The 12,795-nt window shown below is 43.4% G+C and overlaps 8 pseudogenes; all 8 read right to left on the bottom strand.

Moving 5' to 3' along the window:
- Positions 1–273: 273 nt before the first annotated feature.
- On the bottom strand, positions 274–537 carry LOC130331758 (U2 spliceosomal RNA; annotated as a pseudogene).
- Positions 538–2,004: 1,467 nt separating this feature from the next.
- LOC130331757 (U2 spliceosomal RNA) lies at positions 2,005–2,268 on the bottom strand (annotated as a pseudogene).
- A 1,486-nt stretch (positions 2,269–3,754) lies between these two features.
- LOC130331756 (U2 spliceosomal RNA) lies at positions 3,755–4,018 on the bottom strand (annotated as a pseudogene).
- Positions 4,019–5,497: 1,479 nt separating this feature from the next.
- On the bottom strand, positions 5,498–5,761 carry LOC130331762 (U2 spliceosomal RNA; annotated as a pseudogene).
- A 1,473-nt stretch (positions 5,762–7,234) lies between these two features.
- On the bottom strand, positions 7,235–7,498 carry LOC130331761 (U2 spliceosomal RNA; annotated as a pseudogene).
- Positions 7,499–8,971: 1,473 nt separating this feature from the next.
- Positions 8,972–9,235, bottom strand: LOC130331760 (U2 spliceosomal RNA; annotated as a pseudogene).
- Positions 9,236–10,705: 1,470 nt separating this feature from the next.
- LOC130331759 (U2 spliceosomal RNA) lies at positions 10,706–10,969 on the bottom strand (annotated as a pseudogene).
- A 1,473-nt stretch (positions 10,970–12,442) lies between these two features.
- Positions 12,443–12,706, bottom strand: LOC130331755 (U2 spliceosomal RNA; annotated as a pseudogene).
- Between the last annotated feature and the right edge of the window lie 89 nt (positions 12,707–12,795).

Genomic DNA, 12,795 nt, shown 5'->3' with positions numbered 1-12,795 from the left:
ACCCTCATGTCATTTAACAGGATTCAGCACCACCCACAAGACAGCTACCTGTCATGTCATGTCAAACCTGCACAGGTGTGCTAGATTATTATTATTTAGTTTTATTTTATTTTTTTACACCAATCAGTGTGCAAACATGGTCATTAAAACGCTAAATGAATAGACGTTCATAAACCAGTCAGTGCAACTCATCATTTTGGTCTCCAATTCTCAAACTCAAATTCTCACCCACGGAGGATTAAATGAGAATCTTTCTTGTTTAACACTGGAATGGGGTGGTGCACTGTTCACTACCCGAAGATACTGCCACATCGGGTCAATGCATAGGGCGACAGAAGCAAGCTTCCAAATCAGCTCCCTTTCTCAAAAATCCATTTAATTTATGGTCCCCAGATAGGGAACGTATGTATCAGTATGTGCTCACAAGTCACCCAAGTGCAAGTATTCACACAAAAAAAAACGTGCCTCAGGATGCGATCTGTCGCAAGATCCTTTCTTTTTTTACACTTGATCTAAGCCAAAAGGCCTAGAGGGGATAACCGGGAAAGGGGTGGACCCAACCATGTCCCCTTCATGAGCACTCACATTACTCATAGGAATGGAAGGAAGGCTGGCAGCCAACCAGCCTCCCATACACTTTCTGGGTGGGTGGCAGTCAGCCACCCATACATACATACAGCACAGGCTAAACCCACATCATCACTTAAAAAAAGGACAGGCGACCATTGCACTCTGATGGAGCATTTAGCAATGCAATCCATAGCCTGGCTTTTGCCTGAACCCCCATCACTCCTCCTCTTGCATATAAGACAATATTTCAGATCTGCATATGAAAACAACACGCCTACCTTTGTTGCACATAGCTGCCTGCCTGTCTCTAGTTACCCCACTGGCTGTAGCTGCGTCCCTTCCGACATGGAATAACACCAACTGTAACGATAAACTGAAAATTAACAGTATAAACCTGCATCATTTTGGACTCTGGTATTTGCTGAATCCGGGTGACCTGACAATCGATGGTGGTGCCGCTGGTGATTCTGGCCTTCTTGGAATCTGTTGGGCCTATGTGTTAGCTCACACATCACTTGGGTATCCATGGTAACTACCACAACATGGTCATCTGCAGTTTACATCTAGCCTGTGGCATTGAATGGCATTTTAAAAGTGCTAAGGGTCCTGGTGCAATAATCCTCCCATGAGGATCAGCCTCAACGGCTTTGTAGATTGCACTCATGTCAGCAACTCCATATACATTTTTTTTTCTTCATGCTTCTTTCTTCATCCTTTTTTCTTTCTGTCATTCAGACTTTCATTCATTCGATCTCTCTCACTCACTTGCTTTAACTCATTTGTTCTCACTCACTCACTCACTCACTCAATCACTCACTCACTCATTCACTCTCACTCACTCTCACTCTCTCACTCACTCGCTCACTAAGTCAGTCTCTCTCTCTCTCTCTCTTTTTCTTTTTATATATATTTTTTTCCGTCTTCTTCTTCTTCTTCTTCTTCAGACCCTGTCATAGCACTAATGCCTTTCCAATACCACCAGCAGATGGAGACACTCCATTGCAACATTGGTTGTGAGCAGCAGTTTCTAAAAACAAATGCCTCATGGCGGATTTCCCATCCATCAATGGATGGTAAATTTTGTTTTTATCATTCACTGACCACAGAAACCAATGCATGGTCAAGCAACAGCAATGACACACCCTTGTGTATAGGCATGAGACCCTCATGTCATTTAACAGGATTCAGCACCACCCACAAGACAGCTACCTGTCATGTCATGTCAAACCTGCACAGGTGTGCTAGATTATTATTATTTAGTTTTATTTTATTTTTTTACACCAATCAGTGTGCAAACATGGTCATTAAAACGCTAAATGAATAGACGTTCATAAACCAGTCAGTGCAACTCATCATTTTGGTCTCCAATTCTCAAACTCAAATTCTCACCCACGGAGGATTAAATGAGAATCTTTCTTGTTTAACACTGGAATGGGGTGGTGCACTGTTCACTACCCGAAGATACTGCCACATCGGGTCAATGCATAGGGCGACAGAAGCAAGCTTCCAAATCAGCTCCCTTTCTCAAAAATCCATTTAATTTATGGTCCCCAGATAGGGAACGTATGTATCAGTATGTGCTCACAAGTCACCCAAGTGCAAGTATTCACACAAAAAAAAACGTGCCTCAGGATGCGATCTGTCGCAAGATCCTTTCTTTTTTTACACTTGATCTAAGCCAAAAGGCCTAGAGGGGATAACCGGGAAAGGGGTGGACCCAACCATGTCCCCTTCATGAGCACTCACATTACTCATAGGAATGGAAGGAAGGCTGGCAGCCAACCAGCCTCCCATACACTTTCTGGGTGGGTGGCAGTCAGCCACCCATACATACATACAGCACAGGCTAAACCCACATCATCACTTAAAAAAAGGACAGGCGACCATTGCACTCTGATGGAGCATTTAGCAATGCAATCCATAGCCTGGCTTTTGCCTGAACCCCCATCACTCCTCCTCTTGCATATAAGACAATATTTCAGATCTGCATATGAAAACAACACGCCTACCTTTGTTGCACATAGCTGCCTGCCTGTCTCTAGTTACCCCACTGGCTGTAGCTGCGTCCCTTCCGACATGGAATAACACCAACTGTAACGATAAACTGAAAATTAACAGTATAAACCTGCATCATTTTGGACTCTGGTATTTGCTGAATCCGGGTGACCTGACAATCGATGGTGGTGCCGCTGGTGATTCTGGCCTTCTTGGAATCTGTTGGGCCTATGTGTTAGCTCACACATCACTTGGGTATCCATGGTAACTACCACAACATGGTCATCTGCAGTTTACATCTAGCCCGTGGCATTGAATGGCATTTTAAAAGTGCTAAGGGTCCTGGTGCAATAATCCTCCCATGAGGATCAGCCTCAACGGCTTTGTAGATTGCACTCATGTCAGCAACTCCATATACATTTTTTTTTCTTCATGCTTCTTTCTTCATCCTTTTTTCTTTCTGTCATTCAGACTTTCATTCATTCGATCTCTCTCACTCACTTGCTTTAACTCATTTGTTCTCACTCACTCACTCACTCACTCACTCAATCACTCACTCACTCATTCACTCTCACTCACTCTCACTCTCTCTCTCACTCGCTCACTAAGTCAGTCTCTCTCTCTCTCTCTCTTTTTCTTTTTATATATATTTTTTTCCGTCTTCTTCTTCTTCTTCTTCTTCTTCTTCTTCTTCTTCAGACCCTGTCATAGCACTAATGCCTTTCCAATACCACCAGCAGATGGAGACACTCCATTGCAACATTGGTTGTGAGCAGCAGTTTCTAAAAACAAATGCCTCATGGCGGATTTCCCATCCATCAATGGATGGTAAATTTTGTTTTTATCATTCACTGACCACAGAAACCAATGCATGGTCAAGCAACAGCAATGACACACCCTTGTGTATAGGCATGAGACCCTCATGTCATTTAACAGGATTCAGCACCACCCACAAGACAGCTACCTGTCATGTCATGTCAAACCTGCACAGGTGTGCTAGATTATTATTATTTAGTTTTATTTTATTTTTTTACACCAATCAGTGTGCAAACATGGTCATTAAAACGCTAAATGAATAGACGTTCATAAACCAGTCAGTGCAACTCATCATTTTGGTCTCCAATTCTCAAACTCAAATTCTCACCCACGGAGGATTAAATGAGAATCTTTCTTGTTTAACACTGGAATGGGGTGGTGCACTGTTCACTACCCGAAGATACTGCCACATCGGGTCAATGCATAGGGCGACAGAAGCAAGCTTCCAAATCAGCTCCCTTTCTCAAAAATCCATTTAATTTATGGTCCCCAGATAGGGAACGTATGTATCAGTATGTGCTCACAAGTCACCCAAGTGCAAGTATTCACACAAAAAAAAACGTGCCTCAGGATGCGATCTGTCGCAAGATCCTTTCTTTTTTTACACTTGATCTAAGCCAAAAGGCCTAGAGGGGATAACCGGGAAAGGGGTGGACCCAACCATGTCCCCTTCATGAGCACTCACATTACTCATAGGAATGGAAGGAAGGCTGGCAGCCAACCAGCCTCCCATACACTTTCTGGGTGGGTGGCAGTCAGCCACCCATACATACATACAGCACAGGCTAAACCCACATCATCACTTAAAAAAAGGACAGGCGACCATTGCACTCTGATGGAGCATTTAGCAATGCAATCCATAGCCTGGCTTTTGCCTGAACCCCCATCACTCCTCCTCTTGCATATAAGACAATATTTCAGATCTGCATATGAAAACAACACGCCTACCTTTGTTGCACATAGCTGCCTGCCTGTCTCTAGTTACCCCACTGGCTGTAGCTGCGTCCCTTCCGACATGGAATAACACCAACTGTAACGATAAACTGAAAATTAACAGTATAAACCTGCATCATTTTGGACTCTGGTATTTGCTGAATCCGGGTGACCTGACAATCGATGGTGGTGCCGCTGGTGATTCTGGCCTTCTTGGAATCTGTTGGGCCTATGTGTTAGCTCACACATCACTTGGGTATCCATGGTAACTACCACAACATGGTCATCTGCAGTTTACATCTAGCCCGTGGCATTGAATGGCATTTTAAAAGTGCTAAGGGTCCTGGTGCAATAATCCTCCCATGAGGATCAGCCTCAACGGCTTTGTAGATTGCACTCATGTCAGCAACTCCATATACATTTTTTTTTCTTCATGCTTCTTTCTTCATCCTTTTTTCTTTCTGTCATTCAGACTTTCATTCATTCGATCTCTCTCACTCACTTGCTTTAACTCATTTGTTCTCACTCACTCACTCACTCACTCAATCACTCACTCACTCATTCACTCTCACTCACTCTCACTCTCTCACTCACTCGCTCACTAAGTCAGTCTCTCTCTCTCTCTCTCTTTTTCTTTTTATATATATTTTTTTCCGTCTTCTTCTTCTTCTTCTTCTTCTTCTTCTTCTTCAGACCCTGTCATAGCACTAATGCCTTTCCAATACCACCAGCAGATGGAGACACTCCATTGCAACATTGGTTGTGAGCAGCAGTTTCTAAAAACAAATGCCTCATGGCGGATTTCCCATCCATCAATGGATGGTAAATTTTGTTTTTATCATTCACTGACCACAGAAACCAATGCATGGTCAAGCAACAGCAATGACACACCCTTGTGTATAGGCATGAGACCCTCATGTCATTTAACAGGATTCAGCACCACCCACAAGACAGCTACCTGTCATGTCATGTCAAACCTGCACAGGTGTGCTAGATTATTATTATTTAGTTTTATTTTATTTTTTTACACCAATCAGTGTGCAAACATGGTCATTAAAACGCTAAATGAATAGACGTTCATAAACCAGTCAGTGCAACTCATCATTTTGGTCTCCAATTCTCAAACTCAAATTCTCACCCACGGAGGATTAAATGAGAATCTTTCTTGTTTAACACTGGAATGGGGTGGTGCACTGTTCACTACCCGAAGATACTGCCACATCGGGTCAATGCATAGGGCGACAGAAGCAAGCTTCCAAATCAGCTCCCTTTCTCAAAAATCCATTTAATTTATGGTCCCCAGATAGGGAACGTATGTATCAGTATGTGCTCACAAGTCACCCAAGTGCAAGTATTCACACAAAAAAAAACGTGCCTCAGGATGCGATCTGTCGCAAGATCCTTTCTTTTTTTACACTTGATCTAAGCCAAAAGGCCTAGAGGGGATAACCGGGAAAGGGGTGGACCCAACCATGTCCCCTTCATGAGCACTCACATTACTCATAGGAATGGAAGGAAGGCTGGCAGCCAACCAGCCTCCCATACACTTTCTGGGTGGGTGGCAGTCAGCCACCCATACATACATACAGCACAGGCTAAACCCACATCATCACTTAAAAAAAGGACAGGCGACCATTGCACTCTGATGGAGCATTTAGCAATGCAATCCATAGCCTGGCTTTTGCCTGAACCCCCATCACTCCTCCTCTTGCATATAAGACAATATTTCAGATCTGCATATGAAAACAACACGCCTACCTTTGTTGCACATAGCTGCCTGCCTGTCTCTAGTTACCCCACTGGCTGTAGCTGCGTCCCTTCCGACATGGAATAACACCAACTGTAACGATAAACTGAAAATTAACAGTATAAACCTGCATCATTTTGGACTCTGGTATTTGCTGAATCCGGGTGACCTGACAATCGATGGTGGTGCCGCTGGTGATTCTGGCCTTCTTGGAATCTGTTGGGCCTATGTGTTAGCTCACACATCACTTGGGTATCCATGGTAACTACCACAACATGGTCATCTGCAGTTTACATCTAGCCCGTGGCATTGAATGGCATTTTAAAAGTGCTAAGGGTCCTGGTGCAATAATCCTCCCATGAGGATCAGCCTCAACGGCTTTGTAGATTGCACTCATGTCAGCAACTCCATATACATTTTTTTTTCTTCATGCTTCTTTCTTCATCCTTTTTTCTTTCTGTCATTCAGACTTTCATTCATTCGATCTCTCTCACTCACTTGCTTTAACTCATTTGTTCTCACTCACTCACTCACTCACTCAATCACTCACTCACTCATTCACTCTCACTCACTCTCACTCTCTCACTCACTCGCTCACTAAGTCAGTCTCTCTCTCTCTCTCTCTTTTTCTTTTTATATATATTTTTTTCCGTCTTCTTCTTCTTCTTCTTCTTCTTCTTCAGACCCTGTCATAGCACTAATGCCTTTCCAATACCACCAGCAGATGGAGACACTCCATTGCAACATTGGTTGTGAGCAGCAGTTTCTAAAAACAAATGCCTCATGGCGGATTTCCCATCCATCAATGGATGGTAAATTTTGTTTTTATCATTCACTGACCACAGAAACCAATGCATGGTCAAGCAACAGCAATGACACACCCTTGTGTATAGGCATGAGACCCTCATGTCATTTAACAGGATTCAGCACCACCCACAAGACAGCTACCTGTCATGTCATGTCAAACCTGCACAGGTGTGCTAGATTATTATTATTTAGTTTTATTTTATTTTTTTACACCAATCAGTGTGCAAACATGGTCATTAAAACGCTAAATGAATAGACGTTCATAAACCAGTCAGTGCAACTCATCATTTTGGTCTCCAATTCTCAAACTCAAATTCTCACCCACGGAGGATTAAATGAGAATCTTTCTTGTTTAACACTGGAATGGGGTGGTGCACTGTTCACTACCCGAAGATACTGCCACATCGGGTCAATGCATAGGGCGACAGAAGCAAGCTTCCAAATCAGCTCCCTTTCTCAAAAATCCATTTAATTTATGGTCCCCAGATAGGGAACGTATGTATCAGTATGTGCTCACAAGTCACCCAAGTGCAAGTATTCACACAAAAAAAAACGTGCCTCAGGATGCGATCTGTCGCAAGATCCTTTCTTTTTTTACACTTGATCTAAGCCAAAAGGCCTAGAGGGGATAACCGGGAAAGGGGTGGACCCAACCATGTCCCCTTCATGAGCACTCACATTACTCATAGGAATGGAAGGAAGGCTGGCAGCCAACCAGCCTCCCATACACTTTCTGGGTGGGTGGCAGTCAGCCACCCATACATACATACAGCACAGGCTAAACCCACATCATCACTTAAAAAAAGGACAGGCGACCATTGCACTCTGATGGAGCATTTAGCAATGCAATCCATAGCCTGGCTTTTGCCTGAACCCCCATCACTCCTCCTCTTGCATATAAGACAATATTTCAGATCTGCATATGAAAACAACACGCCTACCTTTGTTGCACATAGCTGCCTGCCTGTCTCTAGTTACCCCACTGGCTGTAGCTGCGTCCCTTCCGACATGGAATAACACCAACTGTAACGATAAACTGAAAATTAACAGTATAAACCTGCATCATTTTGGACTCTGGTATTTGCTGAATCCGGGTGACCTGACAATCGATGGTGGTGCCGCTGGTGATTCTGGCCTTCTTGGAATCTGTTGGGCCTATGTGTTAGCTCACACATCACTTGGGTATCCATGGTAACTACCACAACATGGTCATCTGCAGTTTACATCTAGCCCGTGGCATTGAATGGCATTTTAAAAGTGCTAAGGGTCCTGGTGCAATAATCCTCCCATGAGGATCAGCCTCAACGGCTTTGTAGATTGCACTCATGTCAGCAACTCCATATACATTTTTTTTTCTTCATGCTTCTTTCTTCATCCTTTTTTCTTTCTGTCATTCAGACTTTCATTCATTCGATCTCTCTCACTCACTTGCTTTAACTCATTTGTTCTCACTCACTCACTCACTCACTCAATCACTCACTCACTCATTCACTCTCACTCACTCTCACTCTCTCACTCACTCGCTCACTAAGTCAGTCTCTCTCTCTCTCTCTCTTTTTCTTTTTATATATATTTTTTTCCGTCTTCTTCTTCTTCTTCTTCTTCTTCTTCAGACCCTGTCATAGCACTAATGCCTTTCCAATACCACCAGCAGATGGAGACACTCCATTGCAACATTGGTTGTGAGCAGCAGTTTCTAAAAACAAATGCCTCATGGCGGATTTCCCATCCATCAATGGATGGTAAATTTTGTTTTTATCATTCACTGACCACAGAAACCAATGCATGGTCAAGCAACAGCAATGACACACCCTTGTGTATAGGCATGAGACCCTCATGTCATTTAACAGGATTCAGCACCACCCACAAGACAGCTACCTGTCATGTCATGTCAAACCTGCACAGGTGTGCTAGATTATTATTATTTAGTTTTATTTTATTTTTTTACACCAATCAGTGTGCAAACATGGTCATTAAAACGCTAAATGAATAGACGTTCATAAACCAGTCAGTGCAACTCATCATTTTGGTCTCCAATTCTCAAACTCAAATTCTCACCCACGGAGGATTAAATGAGAATCTTTCTTGTTTAACACTGGAATGGGGTGGTGCACTGTTCACTACCCGAAGATACTGCCACATCGGGTCAATGCATAGGGCGACAGAAGCAAGCTTCCAAATCAGCTCCCTTTCTCAAAAATCCATTTAATTTATGGTCCCCAGATAGGGAACGTATGTATCAGTATGTGCTCACAAGTCACCCAAGTGCAAGTATTCACACAAAAAAAAACGTGCCTCAGGATGCGATCTGTCGCAAGATCCTTTCTTTTTTTACACTTGATCTAAGCCAAAAGGCCTAGAGGGGATAACCGGGAAAGGGGTGGACCCAACCATGTCCCCTTCATGAGCACTCACATTACTCATAGGAATGGAAGGAAGGCTGGCAGCCAACCAGCCTCCCATACACTTTCTGGGTGGGTGGCAGTCAGCCACCCATACATACATACAGCACAGGCTAAACCCACATCATCACTTAAAAAAAGGACAGGCGACCATTGCACTCTGATGGAGCATTTAGCAATGCAATCCATAGCCTGGCTTTTGCCTGAACCCCCATCACTCCTCCTCTTGCATATAAGACAATATTTCAGATCTGCATATGAAAACAACACGCCTACCTTTGTTGCACATAGCTGCCTGCCTGTCTCTAGTTACCCCACTGGCTGTAGCTGCGTCCCTTCCGACATGGAATAACACCAACTGTAACGATAAACTGAAAATTAACAGTATAAACCTGCATCATTTTGGACTCTGGTATTTGCTGAATCCGGGTGACCTGACAATCGATGGTGGTGCCGCTGGTGATTCTGGCCTTCTTGGAATCTGTTGGGCCTATGTGTTAGCTCACACATCACTTGGGTATCCATGGTAACTACCACAACATGGTCATCTGCAGTTTACATCTAGCCCGTGGCATTGAATGGCATTTTAAAAGTGCTAAGGGTCCTGGTGCAATAATCCTCCCATGAGGATCAGCCTCAACGGCTTTGTAGATTGCACTCATGTCAGCAACTCCATATACATTTTTTTTTCTTCATGCTTCTTTCTTCATCCTTTTTTCTTTCTGTCATTCAGACTTTCATTCATTCGATCTCTCTCACTCACTTGCTTTAACTCATTTGTTCTCACTCACTCACTCACTCACTCAATCACTCACTCACTCATTCACTCTCACTCACTCTCACTCTCTCACTCACTCGCTCACTAAGTCAGTCTCTCTCTCTCTCTCTCTTTTTCTTTTTATATATATTTTTTTCCGTCTTCTTCTTCTTCTTCTTCTTCTTCAGACCCTGTCATAGCACTAATGCCTTTCCAATACCACCAGCAGATGGAGACACTCCATTGCAACATTGGTTGTGAGCAGCAGTTTCTAAAAACAAATGCCTCATGGCGGATTTCCCATCCATCAATGGATGGTAAATTTTGTTTTTATCATTCACTGACCACAGAAACCAATGCATGGTCAAGCAACAGCAATGACACACCCTTGTGTATAGGCATGAGACCCTCATGTCATTTAACAGGATTCAGCACCACCCACAAGACAGCTACCTGTCATGTCATGTCAAACCTGCACAGGTGTGCTAGATTATTATTATTTAGTTTTATTTTATTTTTTTACACCAATCAGTGTGCAAACATGGTCATTAAAACGCTAAATGAATAGACGTTCATAAACCAGTCAGTGCAACTCATCATTTTGGTCTCCAATTCTCAAACTCAAATTCTCACCCACGGAGGATTAAATGAGAATCTTTCTTGTTTAACACTGGAATGGGGTGGTGCACTGTTCACTACCCGAAGATACTGCCACATCGGGTCAATGCATAGGGCGACAGAAGCAAGCTTCCAAATCAGCTCCCTTTCTCAAAAATCCATTTAATTTATGGTCCCCAGATAGGGAACGTATGTATCAGTATGTGCTCACAAGTCACCCAAGTGCAAGTATTCACACAAAAAAAAACGTGCCTCAGGATGCGATCTGTCGCAAGATCCTTTCTTTTTTTACACTTGATCTAAGCCAAAAGGCCTAGAGGGGATAACCGGGAAAGGGGTGGACCCAACCATGTCCCCTTCATGAGCACTCACATTACTCATAGGAATGGAAGGAAGGCTGGCAGCCAACCAGCCTCCCATACACTTTCTGGGTGGGTGGCAGTCAGCCACCCATACATACATACAGCACAGGCTAAACCCACATCATCACTTAAAAAAAGGACAGGCGACCATTGCACTCTGATGGAGCATTTAGCAATGCAATCCATAGCCTGGCTTTTGCCTGAACCCCCATCACTCCTCCTCTTGCATATAAGACAATATTTCAGATCTGCATATGAAAACAACACGCCTACCTTTGTTGCACATAGCTGCCTGCCTGTCTCTAGTTACCCCACTGGCTGTAGCTGCGTCCCTTCCGACATGGAATAACACCAACTGTAACGATAAACTGAAAATTAACAGTATAAACCTGCATCATTTTGGACTCTGGTATTTGCTGAATCCGGGTGACCTGACAATCGATGGTGGTGCCGCTGGTGATTCTGGCCTTCTTGGAATCTGTTGGGCCTATGTGTTAGCTCACACATCACTTGGGTATCCATGGTAACTACCACAACATGGTCATCTGCAGTTTACATCTAGCCCGTGGCATTGAATGGCATTTTAAAAGTGCTAAGGGTCCTGGTGCAATAATCCTCCCATGAGGATCAGCCTCAACGGCTTTGTAGATTGCACTCATGTCAGCAACTCCATATACATTTTTTTTTCTTCATGCTTCTTTCTTCATCCTTTTTTCTTTCTGTCATTCAGACTTTCATTCATTCGATCTCTCTCACTCACTTGCTTTAACTCATTTGTTCTCACTCACTCACTCACTCACTCAATCACTCACTCACTCATTCACTCTCACTCACTCTCACTCTCTCACTCACTCGCTCACTAAGTCAGTCTCTCTCTCTCTCTCTCTTTTTCTTTTTATATATATTTTTTTCCGTCTTCTTCTTCTTCTTCTTCTTCTTCTTCAGACCCTGTCATAGCACTAATGCCTTTCCAATACCACCAGCAGATGGAGACACTCCATTGCAACATTGGTTGTGAGCAGCAGTTTCTAAAAACAAATGCCTCATGGCGGATTTCCCATCCATCAATGGATGGTAAATTTTGTTTTTATCATTCACTGACCACAGAAACCAATGCATGGTCAAGCAACAGCAATGACACACCCTTGTGTATAGGCATGAGACCCTCATGTCATTTAACAGGATTCAGCACCACCCACAAGACAGCTACCTGTCATGTCATGTCAAACCTGCACAGGTGTGCTAGATTATTATTATTTAGTTTTATTTTATTTTTTTACACCAATCAGTGTGCAAACATGGTCATTAAAACGCTAAATGAATAGACGTTCATAAACCAGTCAGTGCAACTCATCATTTTGGTCTCCAATTCTCAAACTCAAATTCTCACCCACGGAGGATTAAATGAGAATCTTTCTTGTTTAACACTGGAATGGGGTGGTGCACTGTTCACTACCCGAAGATACTGCCACATCGGGTCAATGCATAGGGCGACAGAAGCAAGCTTCCAAATCAGCTCCCTTTCTCAAAAATCCATTTAATTTATGGTCCCCAGATAGGGAACGTATGTATCAGTATGTGCTCACAAGTCACCCAAGTGCAAGTATTCACACAAAAAAAAACGTGCCTCAGGATGCGATCTGTCGCAAGATCCTTTCTTTTTTTACACTTGATCTAAGCCAAAAGGCCTAGAGGGGATAACCGGGAAAGGGGTGGACCCAACCATGTCCCCTTCATGAGCACTCACATTACTCATAGGAATGGAAGGAAGGCTGGCAGCCAACCAGC

Source organism: Hyla sarda, unplaced genomic scaffold, assembly GCF_029499605.1.
Source record: "Hyla sarda isolate aHylSar1 unplaced genomic scaffold, aHylSar1.hap1 scaffold_3560, whole genome shotgun sequence".
Taxonomy (NCBI): domain Eukaryota; kingdom Metazoa; phylum Chordata; class Amphibia; order Anura; family Hylidae; genus Hyla; species Hyla sarda.
This window is presented reverse-complemented; position numbering and strand designations above follow the sequence as displayed.